This window comes from Clytia hemisphaerica, unplaced genomic scaffold, assembly GCF_902728285.1.
Source record: "Clytia hemisphaerica strain Z4C2 unplaced genomic scaffold, Clytia hemisphaerica genome assembly, whole genome shotgun sequence".
Classification (NCBI taxonomy): domain Eukaryota; kingdom Metazoa; phylum Cnidaria; class Hydrozoa; order Leptothecata; family Clytiidae; genus Clytia; species Clytia hemisphaerica.
The window spans coordinates 195,885-209,932 of record NW_027104494.1 but is presented as its reverse complement, the minus strand read 5'-3'; the positions used below and the strand labels follow the sequence as shown (position 1 = coordinate 209,932).

Genomic DNA, 14,048 nt, shown 5'->3' with positions numbered 1-14,048 from the left:
GGAAAGGTCAGAAAATAAGCTGTCAGTGAAAAGACTTAGTAAATTTTAGAATGGTCACGTGACCTTTTTTGATCACGTGACCTCTTTTGAACACTGATTTTCTCTCCATTTTCTTATTTTCTAGATCTTTCGACCAACAACAACAACAAGAACAAAACCCCCCTGCTTGGTAGTTTAAGCTGAGTTCAATTCTCAGCCAGGGGAAATGCTAAATGCACCTGTTTATCAATGAAAGGACAAAGACAACATATTTAAAGGTATTTTTTCGAGATTGAAACGTCAAAAAATGGGCTCTCAGCCAAAAGACTTAGTAAAATTTAGAGCTGATCACGTGACTGTTTTGGTCACGTGACCTCTTTTAAAACACTATAAATGCCTCTTTTTGTAAGAAAATCCCACCCTAGCTTGTGGCAAGTATAACTGGGTCCGATTCCCAGCTAGGGTAATGCTAAATGCAAAAGAAGATCAAAATATGAAGAAAAAAGACGAAAAAAGGGCAGAAAAAGGTAAGATTCATTTTGCAAACCTAAAAAAAATGACCTCTCAGCCAAAAGACTTAGTAAATTTAAGAGAAAACGAAAGTGGTTTTAAAGGTTAAATGATCTCTGAAATACACCAAATGTCGCTTAAAATGAGAAATAGACGCAAAGCTGTCAATCAAATCCCGGCATTTTATTGCCGCCATTATGCGCGCTTTCGCGCGCAAACTTCTTTTTTCTTTTCGTTCCCCCTCGTTCCCCTTTTTTTTCGTTCGCCCCCCTCTAAGGTTGAAGAACGTTCCCCTTTTTTTGCGCAGGGGCCATGCCAATCTTCTCTATATCGTTCCAATTTTGGATAAGCATCAAGATAAAGGCATTTTCAAACAGTTCTACTTTGAAAATAACTTGTGGTTCAATTGCTGTAATGGCAAAGTTAAAATTAAAATCAGCCAAGAAGAAACGAAAAATAAGATCTGCAGATCCCTCAAACCCACGTCAAAAAAGGGATGTTACAACAATGATTGAAAATATAAAAGCTAAACTGTCATCACTCCCTCCAGTAACACCTCATTTTTATTCAGTTTTGTCAAAATCACAGGTTGGACGTAAAAGTTCAGTAAGGGGTTATCTTTGTCACAAGTACAATTTCAACACACATTATCTTGAAAATGACAAATATCACAACATTCAGAATTCAGCCCAGAAAAAGCGAAGGTGATTGAAGAAAAAATTGACCAATCATACAATTCTAATTCCAATGTAATCACACCTTTGAATAAAAAACAGTGTGACAAAACTACTGAAAATTAAATTGTTACACAAGACTGCCTAGAAATAAACAAAATTGAATTTACAAGTGTTTATGAAAATGATGTTAACTACAAATCGTTGCAAAGTACTATTCATTCCCAGGAAACAAAAGAAATTAAAATCGACGTTAGTTTCTTACAAGCACCAAAACCTACAGCAAGCAACTACATTGAAACAGCGCAAAATACCCCAGAATGGCTTGAGATTAGAAAATTTCGAATAACTGGTCTGTACTCCTTGGTTTGAAGGGCAAGAAAAAATTTGACAGTTATTGGGATATTGTGAAAAATGGAAAAATTTAAAGAAATTTATCTTATATTCCAAATATTGCTAGAGGACATAAATTTGAAAATGATGGAATAAAGTATTTTGAAAGAGTGTCCAAATCTACGACCGAAAAGTGTGGCTTTTATACCCATCCATCCAAGAAGAGTTTCGGTTCAAGCCCGGACGCCCTTGGACCAGATGGGATTTTGGTTGAAATTAAAACACATGCAAAACTTAAAGATGAATCGAAACAAAAGCCTTTAGAGAATTTGAATTTTTGTCCAGAGTATTATGTTCAGTGTCAATTACAAATGGCATGTACCGATGCACATACTTGTATATTAGTGTCGTACAACCCAGAATCTGACACCGGTAACTGTTTCGCTATCTTGAGGAATCAAAAACTAATCGACATTATTTTAGACGTTTGTGAGTCTATTCTATTTAATCGCCCAATTTTAGACTGGTTTGAGGAAGATGAGTTGAAAGACATCGGTGAAAGTTTGACTTGAATATGGAGATCTAGACACTCTTCGAGTATATATCAAAAATTTGGTAAAAAATATCAAGATTGTAGAATTCTACGATGAAATTTATATGATGATTATCTAAAATTTTACTAGATGTATTATAATGTATATATGGTTTCTAATATTTTAAAAATGTAAAGATTTTAGATTTTTGAGTATCAAATATTACTTCAAAGTTTGCTCAAATTCAATTTATCAAATCATTCTTTGGACCCAATAGGTGGACAAGTTAAATTTACAGTGTGACACAACAATTGCCATACACAAGTCAATAAGTCGCAACGATTCAAGGGCCGCACTGCATTCAAAATTCTCCTGTCTCGTACCCTTCCAATAAATCGCTCAACGTGGATTCTTGTGCATGCAATATTAAAGTTTTGTATTAAAGGATTGTCCTTTTGTTTGGGGCGATTCAAAGTAATTCTCAGCAAAATAATCCTGGACAGAAAAACCCCTGTCAGTCATTAATTCGTGTCCCTCAAAAAGAAAATCAATAACATTAGTTTTCACGGTTATTTCTGTATCACTAATTGATCCAGGATACACATCACTGAATAAAAGACCCATTCCATGTGGTGTTATGCCAATTAAGGCTTTACCTGTGGAATGGTTTTTTTAATTTGAAAACATGAGCGAATTAACATCGTAGTTAGTTGTTGTGTGAAATTTAAATTCTGTAGCATCGAGAACTACATCAGTCAGACCATGACCTGTCTCAATGAAAGTTTGTGGCATCTTTTCAACTAAGTACCCATGGCTTGGTGTGATATCAACCTGGTTAAAGATAGTTGCCAACAAGCATTACCAATGCGACTAATGGTAGCCTCTGACGTGTTCAATAAACTTGCCATGAATCGATAGTCAAGAGCGTGACGACAAATCGTTAAAACCACAAGATACTGAGTTTTCTTGTCGAACAAAATTGAAGTGTGAGGTAGCGTTGAGAGGTACGGTTTGATACATTCAAATAACATATCAAAATGTTCAAGGGATAATCCACACAAGTAATTAAACTTTTTCTTGTTTTTACTGATGCTGTCATGTAATAATCATGTATATTTTTGTAATAATACGTCTCTTAGGTTTAGAGCTCAAACTTCCTTTGCCTTCACATATAATTCTTTCTGCAGCAACAAGTTTGTTTTTTAAGACAGTCAATTCAATCTTGTCACTACTTGATGGATTCTTTGTGTGATTATTTTTTGCATCTTGAATCAGTTCTTTCAACTTTACCAATTGGCTTGGTGGGAAAATCACAGTTGGCAAATCACTAGACGAGTTTCTCTTATTATTTTCCCAGTGCTTACAACAAATATAACCAGCTTTCCAATTCCATCCTTCTGTTTTGAAGAGTCTCTTATATTTAAGTTGAATATTAGGTTTTCTTGGTAATCGATAACATTTCAGTTTGGAACAAAAAGTGTTGAAGCACAGTGAAGAGCTGCAATTCCAATGTGGCATGATAAAATCGAATATATAATACTTTTTTTGAACTGTTTTGACTGTCTGTTCACCAGTGAGTGAGTGACAGTGAATTTCTATCTGAACGTCTGAAACTGCCAACTCATACAAACTAGTTTCAATCATCGATTCCTCCCCTACAATTTTTTTCGTTCTAGAGAAAATTAGGAGAAGGTCAGAATCGGTGATTGAAACTAGATCTCTCTGACAAAAACAACAACAAAGATGGTAGACCCGTCCCCACAAATAGACGAGCGAGCGGAAGCGGCGCGGTATATGAAAGCGGGTAATAAACCCGATTCTAAACCACCACAAATGCCAGAAATTGTAATTATTGACTTTCCAAGATATAAAGCTCCAGTTCGGAATGAAAATCACCCAACTTGGGTTCCTATCACACCAAATTTTGTTTATTGTGAAGATGTTAAAAAATGCTGTAAACATACTGGATTTCCATTGATTACTGGTTAGGCCATCATTATTGCTAAATCTCAAGGTATGACTATCGGACCCAACCAACAAGTCCCAAATGTTACAATTAAATCATCTCTTGAAACTAGGATGGATCAATTGAACTGTGGAACATCATACACGGCATTTTCACGTGTTACACAGGATGAAGATTGGTGTTTAGCAGAACCTGTTCCTTCTGAACGTTTGGAATATCTTAATAGGAACCCACAACTTTAACTCAGAAAAAGAAGAAGAAAAGAGACTATAAAACCTTTCAGTAAGGACAATTTCACAAAATACATGCTCTGTTGAACAATACTTAGAACTACTCAAAAGAAGTTGTTTCTTTTTGTGATGATGGTATAAATGATGCTGATTGTGCAGACCCTTCTTGCTCTAGATGTTTGATTAATAAGCATCAGTTATAAATGATAGAAAACATTAGTTACGAATAGTAGTATAAAATGTTAAAGAAAAGTGATGATACAAATGATAATGTGGAAATTGTGTAATAGTTTTGCAATAATGAATATGTGAGACTAACTTGTTATTGGGCAATACTTACTTGAGTTGGGCATTTATGTTAATGCATGTCTGGAGGGGTAGACAGACACAATGAGTGTGTTTCACTCGCATTTCATGAAATGACTCCGTCTGATATGTTAAGCAGATGTACTATATATACCACACTTTTGAATGTTGGTTTTATGTGTTATGTGTAACATTCATGCAATCTTATACATATATCATTACTTTATTTTATTTTTCAGCAAAAAATACTAAAATGAAAAGCAGAAAGATTTTGTGGTCAATTTAGAGCGGCAGGTTAAAGAGGAAATGGAGACGCAGATCAAGAAAATGAAAGAAAAGCACGAGAGAAATGGCTGATTAAGGGCAAGAATTGGACAAAAACATAAGCAGGAAGATGAAAACGAAGAAATGATTTTAGAGGAACGAGAAGAACATGAAAACTCGCCACCAACAGATGTAAGCTTTAACAGTCATCTTTAACCTATTGCCAAAAGGATCGTTTTCTCAGCATTTGAATTGTATTAAACATTATCTTATAGAGAAATAGCTACTTTTTTTCAAATATAGCTATCTATTCTAGAATTGATAGTTTCAACTTCTCAACATATCGCACTCTTTGATCTATTGTTTTTATAATTGGTTACAAAGGAGTGCCGCTCAGACATTTCTTTCCTTCATTCGTCTCTTATATCGCCATGGAAACGAACAATTAACCCAATTAGTTTTTTCTTCTCCTCTCTTATCATCACGTTAACAAAAGAGATAATTGTCTCTTTAATAGGAGAAGGATCTTTTATTTTTTAAAGAGACGACTTAATAGAATACTCTCTGTACTAGCTGGTAATTATGTTGCTCTGACAACCCCATTGTATTTTGATTTAAAAGAACGGCTTAATAAATAAGCATTCTCTGTTAATAAGAAATACATTGCTTTTAAAGAGTTATAACATTTTAATATTTTGTTTAGAATAAAAAGCTGTTTTTATAGATAATGATACAAAGAGGGTGTGGTGGTCAACTCCGACAATATTAACGGGGGTGATGATGAGAATTACACATGACAACTTCGATACCAGCAGGGAAAGTATTTTACCAACAGATAAAGTAGCTCTTCGAATGTCCCTTTTTTGAATTTAACCCCCTGAAAATGGCGAATTTTCCTAGATTGCATGAATGTGTGAATTGCGAAAAAAAACTAGGGCGAATGTCTGAAAATTGGTCCTCTGCGTGATGCGTGAAATGCAAATACTGTTGGCGTAATTGCGTGAAATGACGATTTTTCCCCGATTTCGTGTATACATGAATTGCAAAAAAAGCGTGAATATTGGTTAACTGGGGGCCTGTTAAAAAAAGACATTCTTATGTTTTGGATTTATTTTAGAATGATCCAAATTTATCATATCTCTGGATAGAAATAAGGTATTGACTTGAAATTTAAACCAGGGACAGGTAGTGATGATAGAAGCTTGATGTCAAATTCTCAGTGAAATTGGACAGGTGGTTTTCCAGAAAGTGAGCATTTTGGGTAAAATACTGAATGGTCCATGAAATACGGCCAACGTAACCGATTGGCTTGAAATTTTGTATATCGTCTGGTCAAGACCTATCATAGGTTAAAATTTCAAGTCAAAAGCTTTAGTAGCTCTTTTATTCTGGAAGGGGGTCAACGTGTATATCACAGACCGGTCAGTAAAGTACCAAATACCCATGGGACCAAACTTTTTTCGTAAGTAAATGTTTTTATTCGACAAATCAGCTATCAGAAACAAGTTTAACCCGAAATAACCCAATTTGTGATCTTAACAAATTTGACATTCTGGTCTGTACAGTAGCAACAAAACAGGTGACCGACCTAAAATATTGATATTTATAATATTATTTGTATATGATGTTTTCCAGGATATTTTGTGTCTTTCGGGTTTTTTCATATGTATTACACCCTGAATCAGTGACCCGGTCAGATCCGCCCCAGTGAATAACCCAGTAGAAAATATGCTCTATAATAGCCCCAGTGAAGAAATGAAGCTGAGTGATGTTAAATTATACATCTCTGTCTCACTGACCTGGCGGAAATTTCATGGCCAGTGGAGATAAAATTGAGAACAAATATCCCAGTGGGGATTAAAAAGCCCTTTAGTTTTATAACTGGGATATTTATTTCCATTGTTTTCAATCCAATAAATCCAGTGGGGACGGCAAATTTATCTAATATTAATCTCGCCATCAGTAAATTCTTGTACCCGGGTAGATCCAGACCCCTATGGTTTTATGCTGCCTGCGTTCGTAGCTTTAAATTCATTCATTCATTTCTCATCAACCTCTCAACCGTAAACAGCTAATTTTACCTTTCCGCCCTTCCCGGCAAATTTTTCTCAGTTTTAGGTCTGTCCTCCGTTTGCTGTTTTCTTCTTTTTCTATTTCAGATGTGGTCCAACATCGGATGATCACCACAAGACGCTTTGGACCTTCCAAGTCCCAGCTTGGTTTTCCCTTATGCCAGGGACTAGGCCATATGGGATGTATCTCGGGTACAGATTAGCTAACTACGTAACCCCTTCCTACATCTGAAGATCATGTTTTGCTCCGGTAAAACTAGGATTTCGTCACAGACCAACGTCCACGACACGGTCTTCACTTCAAATTCACTTCGTTCAAATTTCAATAAATTTCGCTCCATTCAAATATATACTTGTTTACTTTATTCAGTTTCTAATTCCCTTATGTCACATTATTTAGACATCGTCCGATTACCCTCAGAATTATTCCTCTCTCATCATTCTTAAACATTTCGACCATTATCAAACCTTAAATTCCAGCTACTTAACTTCCAGAGCGTTTCGATCACGACATCTAAAACAGTTTAATTTTTCAGTTCTATTCGCTTTTGACACTTACTTAGGCTGACCTTCATTAAGTTTAGCTTAAACACATCACTGGCATACTGATCAAGGGATTAATTTACGATCCAGGTATTTTTTACATAAGAATACAGTCTTTTTTTAATAAGCATACCATAGGGGATTTGGGACTTAAATTTGAACGAAAAGAAAGCGGTTTTAGGTAAATGACTCAGCGATGTTCTATGTCACATAAATGATATTGTTTTTGTTAAGAATGTTCTTAGCCTTAGATGCTCAGATATATAGGTGGACAAAAAAGTGCCGAAAGAGGTATAGTTTCAATGTTTTTGGGGAAGTATGTACCATTGTATTGATAGTTTTTTAATATATTTGTGGCTATAAAAATAGCCGTTTTTACCAATTCAATCTCCCCTGGGTTGATGTTGATACGTCCATGAGTCAATCAGCGTTGTTATGGCATGGGTGAAATATTCGCCTCTCCTCTCAGTATCCACTTCATACCCACATTGATCATCGATGGCAGTCAGTTCGATAGAGTAAATGCTAAATGACATTATGATTATGTCACCATCTTGTACCTCTATGTCGACAATGTAGTGTAGAACATATCTAAAATCAGGCATTTCTTCCTCGATTACTTGATGAAAAATCCTTGACATTATGATCGTATGCTTTCTTTCCCGTCATTTCCACAAATAACTATTCTCATGCTCAATATGATTGATGCAATGTAATTGGATATAAATCAATAATAATCAAAGGTTTTAATTCCCCGTAGACACTAGTTTTGGAGCGATGAGAAAATGTTGTATTATATATTATTTTTGTATTATCACGTTATGACATATTATCAAATATTATACTTTTGGTCTGTAATGTTTTTCAAATATGGTTCATTCCGGTCTGTACTTTGTTGACCTGTGACCTGTGACCTGCGACCTGTGACCTGCGTTTCGAACCAACCGAAATTACTATATTAAGAATGAATACTTTTGCATACTTTTGCTTTATATAATTTTAATTTTATAATATAAAGTCACAAAAAACTAGCAAGATTCAACAATTTTTCATGAAGCTATTAATAAAAGAACTGACAGGGTGGTGCAAAACCCCCCCTCGTTGGAATAGGGTTAAACAAAAACATCTAAACCAATCACAATGCAAGAAAATTGTCATGTGACACATTAACATAAACTTATAATCGCAAATGAGAAAAAATAAAATTCAAAACAAAAGCACGCCCAGTACTATCTCAAAACACCTCATTTTCAAAAACACCACAACCAATAAGAATTTACAAAATAAACACGTGACATATCAGAAGAAACTAGGAAAACTAGAAAAGGGGGTCATAAAGTAGAATGAAAAGAATTATGCTGAAGGATGGGGTTCTGGCTGTCTTTTTAAAATAACAACCAGTTAATTTTTGTTGATGCTCGGCTATTAGTCCGTGGAACGATCTTCGACGTCAAGCCCGTTGTCAGCTGATTTCGTGCAGATTTTTATTGTAAATTAGATTTTTAGATTAGATAGCTTTTGATAGCTTTTTGTTTTTGATTGTTTTGAATTATACTATGTAATCAATCGGCTTGAGGAATACTAGAAACGTACATTAGACGTTCAAAAGACGTTGTTGCCTGCTGGGTGAGTGTGTTTTTTCTAAGAAGACCCTTCTCCATTGAGGCTTTCATCAAAAGAATGGTCAACGCGCAACCTTTTTGTTCTAAAAAAAGTTATACTTTCGGCACATTAACGGTTGTATGTAAATATACAAGAGACCGCCCATCATCGTTTTTTAGAGGTAAACAAGTGCATGATATGCAGCAAGTAAAGATACGGGACATAAATTCAACGGGGTCAGATGAAAAGATAACAGCGAAGAAGAGCTATTCGTAACGCAGAGTTAGACTTGATGAACAATTGGACAAAAAATGAACATTTTACGATATTTTATAAGAACATACAGTTATTTTTATACCATTACAATACCCCTCGTTTTAGTAACAGTGACTTCTTATAAAAGGGAAAATTACGTGTGAGAACATTTTATAAAAGTCTCTTAACGGGTCAAAATATCTAACGAGTGTAGCAGGTGCTTAAATACACGTGGATGCATTTGGGTTATTATTGTGTTTCCGTATATGGGAAATCATGCAAAAGTGTTTTGGCTTTTTTGGTACAAATGAAAAGAAAATCACGGTCAAAAGAAAAGACACTCCAATGGAGTGTTTTGAAAAATACTGCAGGTAAAAAGAATTTCCAATCTAGAATCATTCGCAAAATGGATACGCTCGTGATAACATATAAGTTGCAGTATGCATACAAACATATTCCAAAGATACAAAGGTTTCGTTCTTTTATCGAGGAAATCGTTATAGGGATCGAAAACCGTGTTTTTGAGCTACATGAGGAAAGTAAACTTTTTCCTGATGAAGCAGTGATGAAAATTTTGGATAGCTTGTGTGTGTCTGTATATGATATCTCGGCTAATCTGAAAAGATCAAACCCCAATGAAAAATTGATAGAATTTGAGTACGAAACGATTCTATTCTCACTGCTCAACATTCGAAAGTACTATCGAAATTTCAACTTACCTGTACCCCTTTTGGAAAATTAAATTGTATATAGTGTAAAAATATTCTTTTGTTTGGTTTGACTTCTGCGTTTTAGTAGAGGTCTCTATTACCTTGTGTTTTGCCCAGGTTTAAGCGGTAAACAAAACTTAGCACTTATTTTTAACAAGGGTTAGTGAAAAAACTGGCCTACCTTTGTGGGCTCGTCATATGGCCTACTATGTTCACTACATGGGAACCCACTTACGATTTTTACTGAACTCGAAAGTCACCACCCTCACCTACGGATAGGCCCCGTAACGGAGTGTTGTCTCTCCACAAAGCTCGCCAGTCGGCCATAATTTATAATTTTGAAAAACGAAAATATTTTAGACTTTTTTTTACTAGGGTCACGTAAATTTACGGAATTTTTAAAATTTTTAAAAGCACCACCACACAATTCTTCATGTATGTAATGCGAAGATTCTTTCTGAGTTTAGCAAAATATTTCAATATGGAAGTGTTAGTTGACTTCCAGGCTATAGCCTTTCTAATTGAATACAAAAAATCAAAAAATTAACGAAAGAAAATATTTTTGCGAACGACAACTGGCGTCTTTCCCTTCCCTTCTCTTCTTTTCTATTTCCGTTGAGAATGTTATTTGGACGTTGAAACAACGTTGTGTGTGCCAGCTGGGATACACATGAAATAACTATTGATCTTTTTGAGGGGCCAAGATTTACTAAAATAGATTTTCAGGTGTTAAACTGATAAGTTTGTTCGTTTAATCTCACGTCACTTCCTTCCCTTTTGTATACTTTTTTTTTGGCTTACTTTGGGCATCGATAATGAATGTTTAATTTAAAATTATATTTTTCTTGACAGGTTTTGTTTAATATACCAATTTAGAAACAATATGTTTACTATTCATATTTTTTGTTCATTCCACCTGTTTATACACGTGACTAGAATTGTATAAAAGCTCGTTTTTTAAAACTAATGCTTCATTATTCCGTGTTCATAAGCAAAGATGGCCGAATTAATGAATCAATTCGTTTGGGATATTGGAAACGAACACGGAATACAATACTTCACAAGAATTATAGTGGAGATGACTCGCGTTGAAACCACCGTCACAGTCACAGCGTACGTCTACTTAATGCGAAGAATGCTAGATGGCGAAGTTCTATATTTCAGCTGCATCGATCAATTTGATATCGAATTTGAGCAAGAAGTCGACGTTGTGAGCTGATTGTGAACTGGATATATAAACGGCTATTTTTATAGCCACAAATCTATTAAAAAACAATCTGTAAAATATTTATCTTTCAAAATAGAATTGTTCTCCCTCGCTCTCCCCCTTTCACAAAACGTTTTATTGAAAGCATTTTCGTACATTGGATCGAGAGTCCGTAATTCAACCCTTCAGTATGATTTTTTATTGACGTAGTTCCTCGTGCATTTGTGCGGTTTGTGTACTCTAAAGTACCTGTTATCACAAGGTAATGCTAAAAATCTCCGAAAATTTATTTGTCTCGTTTTTCTCATAGTTCATTCAAAGAGAAAATGAACACAATTTTTTATAAGCAATCTCTGGCATTGCTGAGAAGTTAAAAATCTAGTTTCTTGCTTAAAGCTTTTGAAGGAAAAAATCAAATTTTTAAAAAGTTTTGATTGTAGCTAAAAATACCTCAATTTAGCCGTTAAAACACACTTTGATACCAGCTAATCAAAAAAATATCAACTTTTTGTAAAAATTTTGAATTTATTTCTTATGAATGATTACTTAACCTCGTTGCCTTTTTGAGCCATTTCGAGGCCTGGGATCGAATTATAAAATTCCCAAAATACCTCAAAAGTCCCAAAATTTCAAGAAATCCCAATAAAACCCCAAAAAATTCAAAAAATTCAAATAAATCCCAACGAATCCTAAAAGTCCTACCAATCCCTGAAAATCCCAAAAAAAACTCAAAAATCTTTCGCTCTTGTATACATGTTTTTTGAAGTGATTTACCTCTCAGGTGTAATTTGCTTTAATGAATGATAAATATTACAAAAATTCCAACTTCTTTCAACTTGTGGGTTTTATCTTATTCACAACAACTGAGATCCACCCCTGGGTTTTGTTCTTCTATATGACTGCTCAGTAATAGAAAAATCATTAAATGATCGTTCTAAAAGTAATCACTCATACGACTTTTAAATTCAGATTTTTTAGAAAATTATCTTAAAAGGTTGCTGGGAGCACGAGTTTTGATGCTTTGATAAATTTAGAATCTGTTTCCGTTTTTCGAAAAAATGGTATCCGTTAAGAATATCTATAATAGGTTTGGCAACCGAAAAGTCACTAAAAAGCTGTAGAGTATAAGAAAGATTTTCGTATTTATGCATATTCACCGGTGGGCTGAGGATAAAGCGCCCCCCCCCCACTATAAAAAAGTTGGAATATTAAAGGGACTCCTGGGTCTCAGAAGATCTTTTGGCTATCGAAACGTATCTGCCTACTAAAAACAGTAGAATAATAACCCAGTATTTGGGAGAGAATTTTAGGATGCTTGAAAATTCCTCAGAACAAAACAATTGGACTTATTCTCAAAACATAAAAAATGAGATCAAATTTAAATTTAACCATCACTCTGGGGGTCCTACCACTGTACGAAATATTTTCAAGTGCTTTACCCCTCACTTTTTATAAAGTATCGATCCCTTTTCGAAATTTACATTTTAGACCTTATTCGCGAAATATTTGAAAACCCTTCCAGAGATGATATTCAAAATCGAAAAAAAAAAGGATTCATAATCATGAAAATTCCCATATGATATTGTTCTGAAAAAATCATGAATGAGGTGTCAACAGGATTCATTAAAATCTTGTTAGCTTATTTTAAGGTGAATTGTAAAAGTTTGTTGTTGTTTTGACATAATAAATCAACCTTTACAAGTCGTAGAAAAAATATAAATTTTACGTAACAAAATATACTCGAAAATATTCCATTCAAAGATCTAATTATAAGACAGCGGTTAGTTCGAAACGCAGGTCACAGGTCGAAAGATGCTTTTTTGATTTTCGTTTTCTATATTTACTTCTTTGAACTCCATCCTAGCTGTTTTTTTTATTCTCCCTCGCTCCCCCAGGGAGCACAAGAACAAATATCCGTGTCTATGCTGAATAAAATTGTAGTGTAGATGTGATGATATTCATGACGTCAGCGGTATTGGAACCGCTGAACGAGCGAAACCTTCGGACAATCATCCAGAAGGCGTTACTTTCACATAATAGCTGTCATGGACTTTGAGAATGGCAGCTGAGAACTAACAAAAATATGCGATTTTTTCATTCATTTCAGTACCTGCTGTAATATATTTGCTAAAAACTGGTATTCCTCAAGCCGGTTAATTAGTTTTCAATTCATTCAATAATTCAAAAATATCAAAACAAAAAGCTATCAAAAGTTGTCTAATCGTGTGGAAACGACGAGAAAAAAATTTGACCATCTTTTTCAAAATGCCTGGAATTGGAGATAGACTCTTTCATTGTGAAATGACAATACAAACGCCTAATTCTTTGATTACAAAAAGGTACATTTTGGATATCGAGTTAGAGGGTGGTGCACTTGTATTCTCAGTGAAAATCGAATCCACGCTCTACTTCGCGACCGGTGGTGGTGATGGATACGACGCTGACACCGAAATGGCTGTAACACGTGGTGAATTTAGGTATTCTGGAACACGGTTGGTTGCTGATTTCTCTTTACGTATCAACAACATCTGAGAGAAGATTGACTTGGTAAAACGGCTATTTTTATAGCCACAAATCTCCTAAAAAACAATCATGAATTATGAATTATTAAGAATTATGATTTTTATGTTTTATATCCCGGGAGGGGGGGTACTAGGGTTGAGGGATGATGGGTATGTGCGTGTCGGACCTCCGAACCCTAACCCTTAGAGAGATTTTTGCTGAAAAGATGACCCTATAGAGACTAAATTGCTAAAAAGGTGACCCTTAGAGAGACTTTTTTACAAAAATTTCTTTTCTTCGATTTGTGAAAGAATTTCTTCTATTTCGATTTTTAAAAATTTCTCTAATTTTTTTGAAAATTT

The 14,048-nt window shown here is 34.7% G+C and overlaps 1 pseudogene; it reads right to left on the bottom strand.

Annotated features, from left to right (window-relative positions):
* Window positions 1-788: 788 nt before the first annotated feature.
* LOC136821625 (U6 spliceosomal RNA) lies at window positions 789-854 on the bottom strand (annotated as a pseudogene).
* Between the last annotated feature and the right edge of the window lie 13,194 nt (window positions 855-14,048).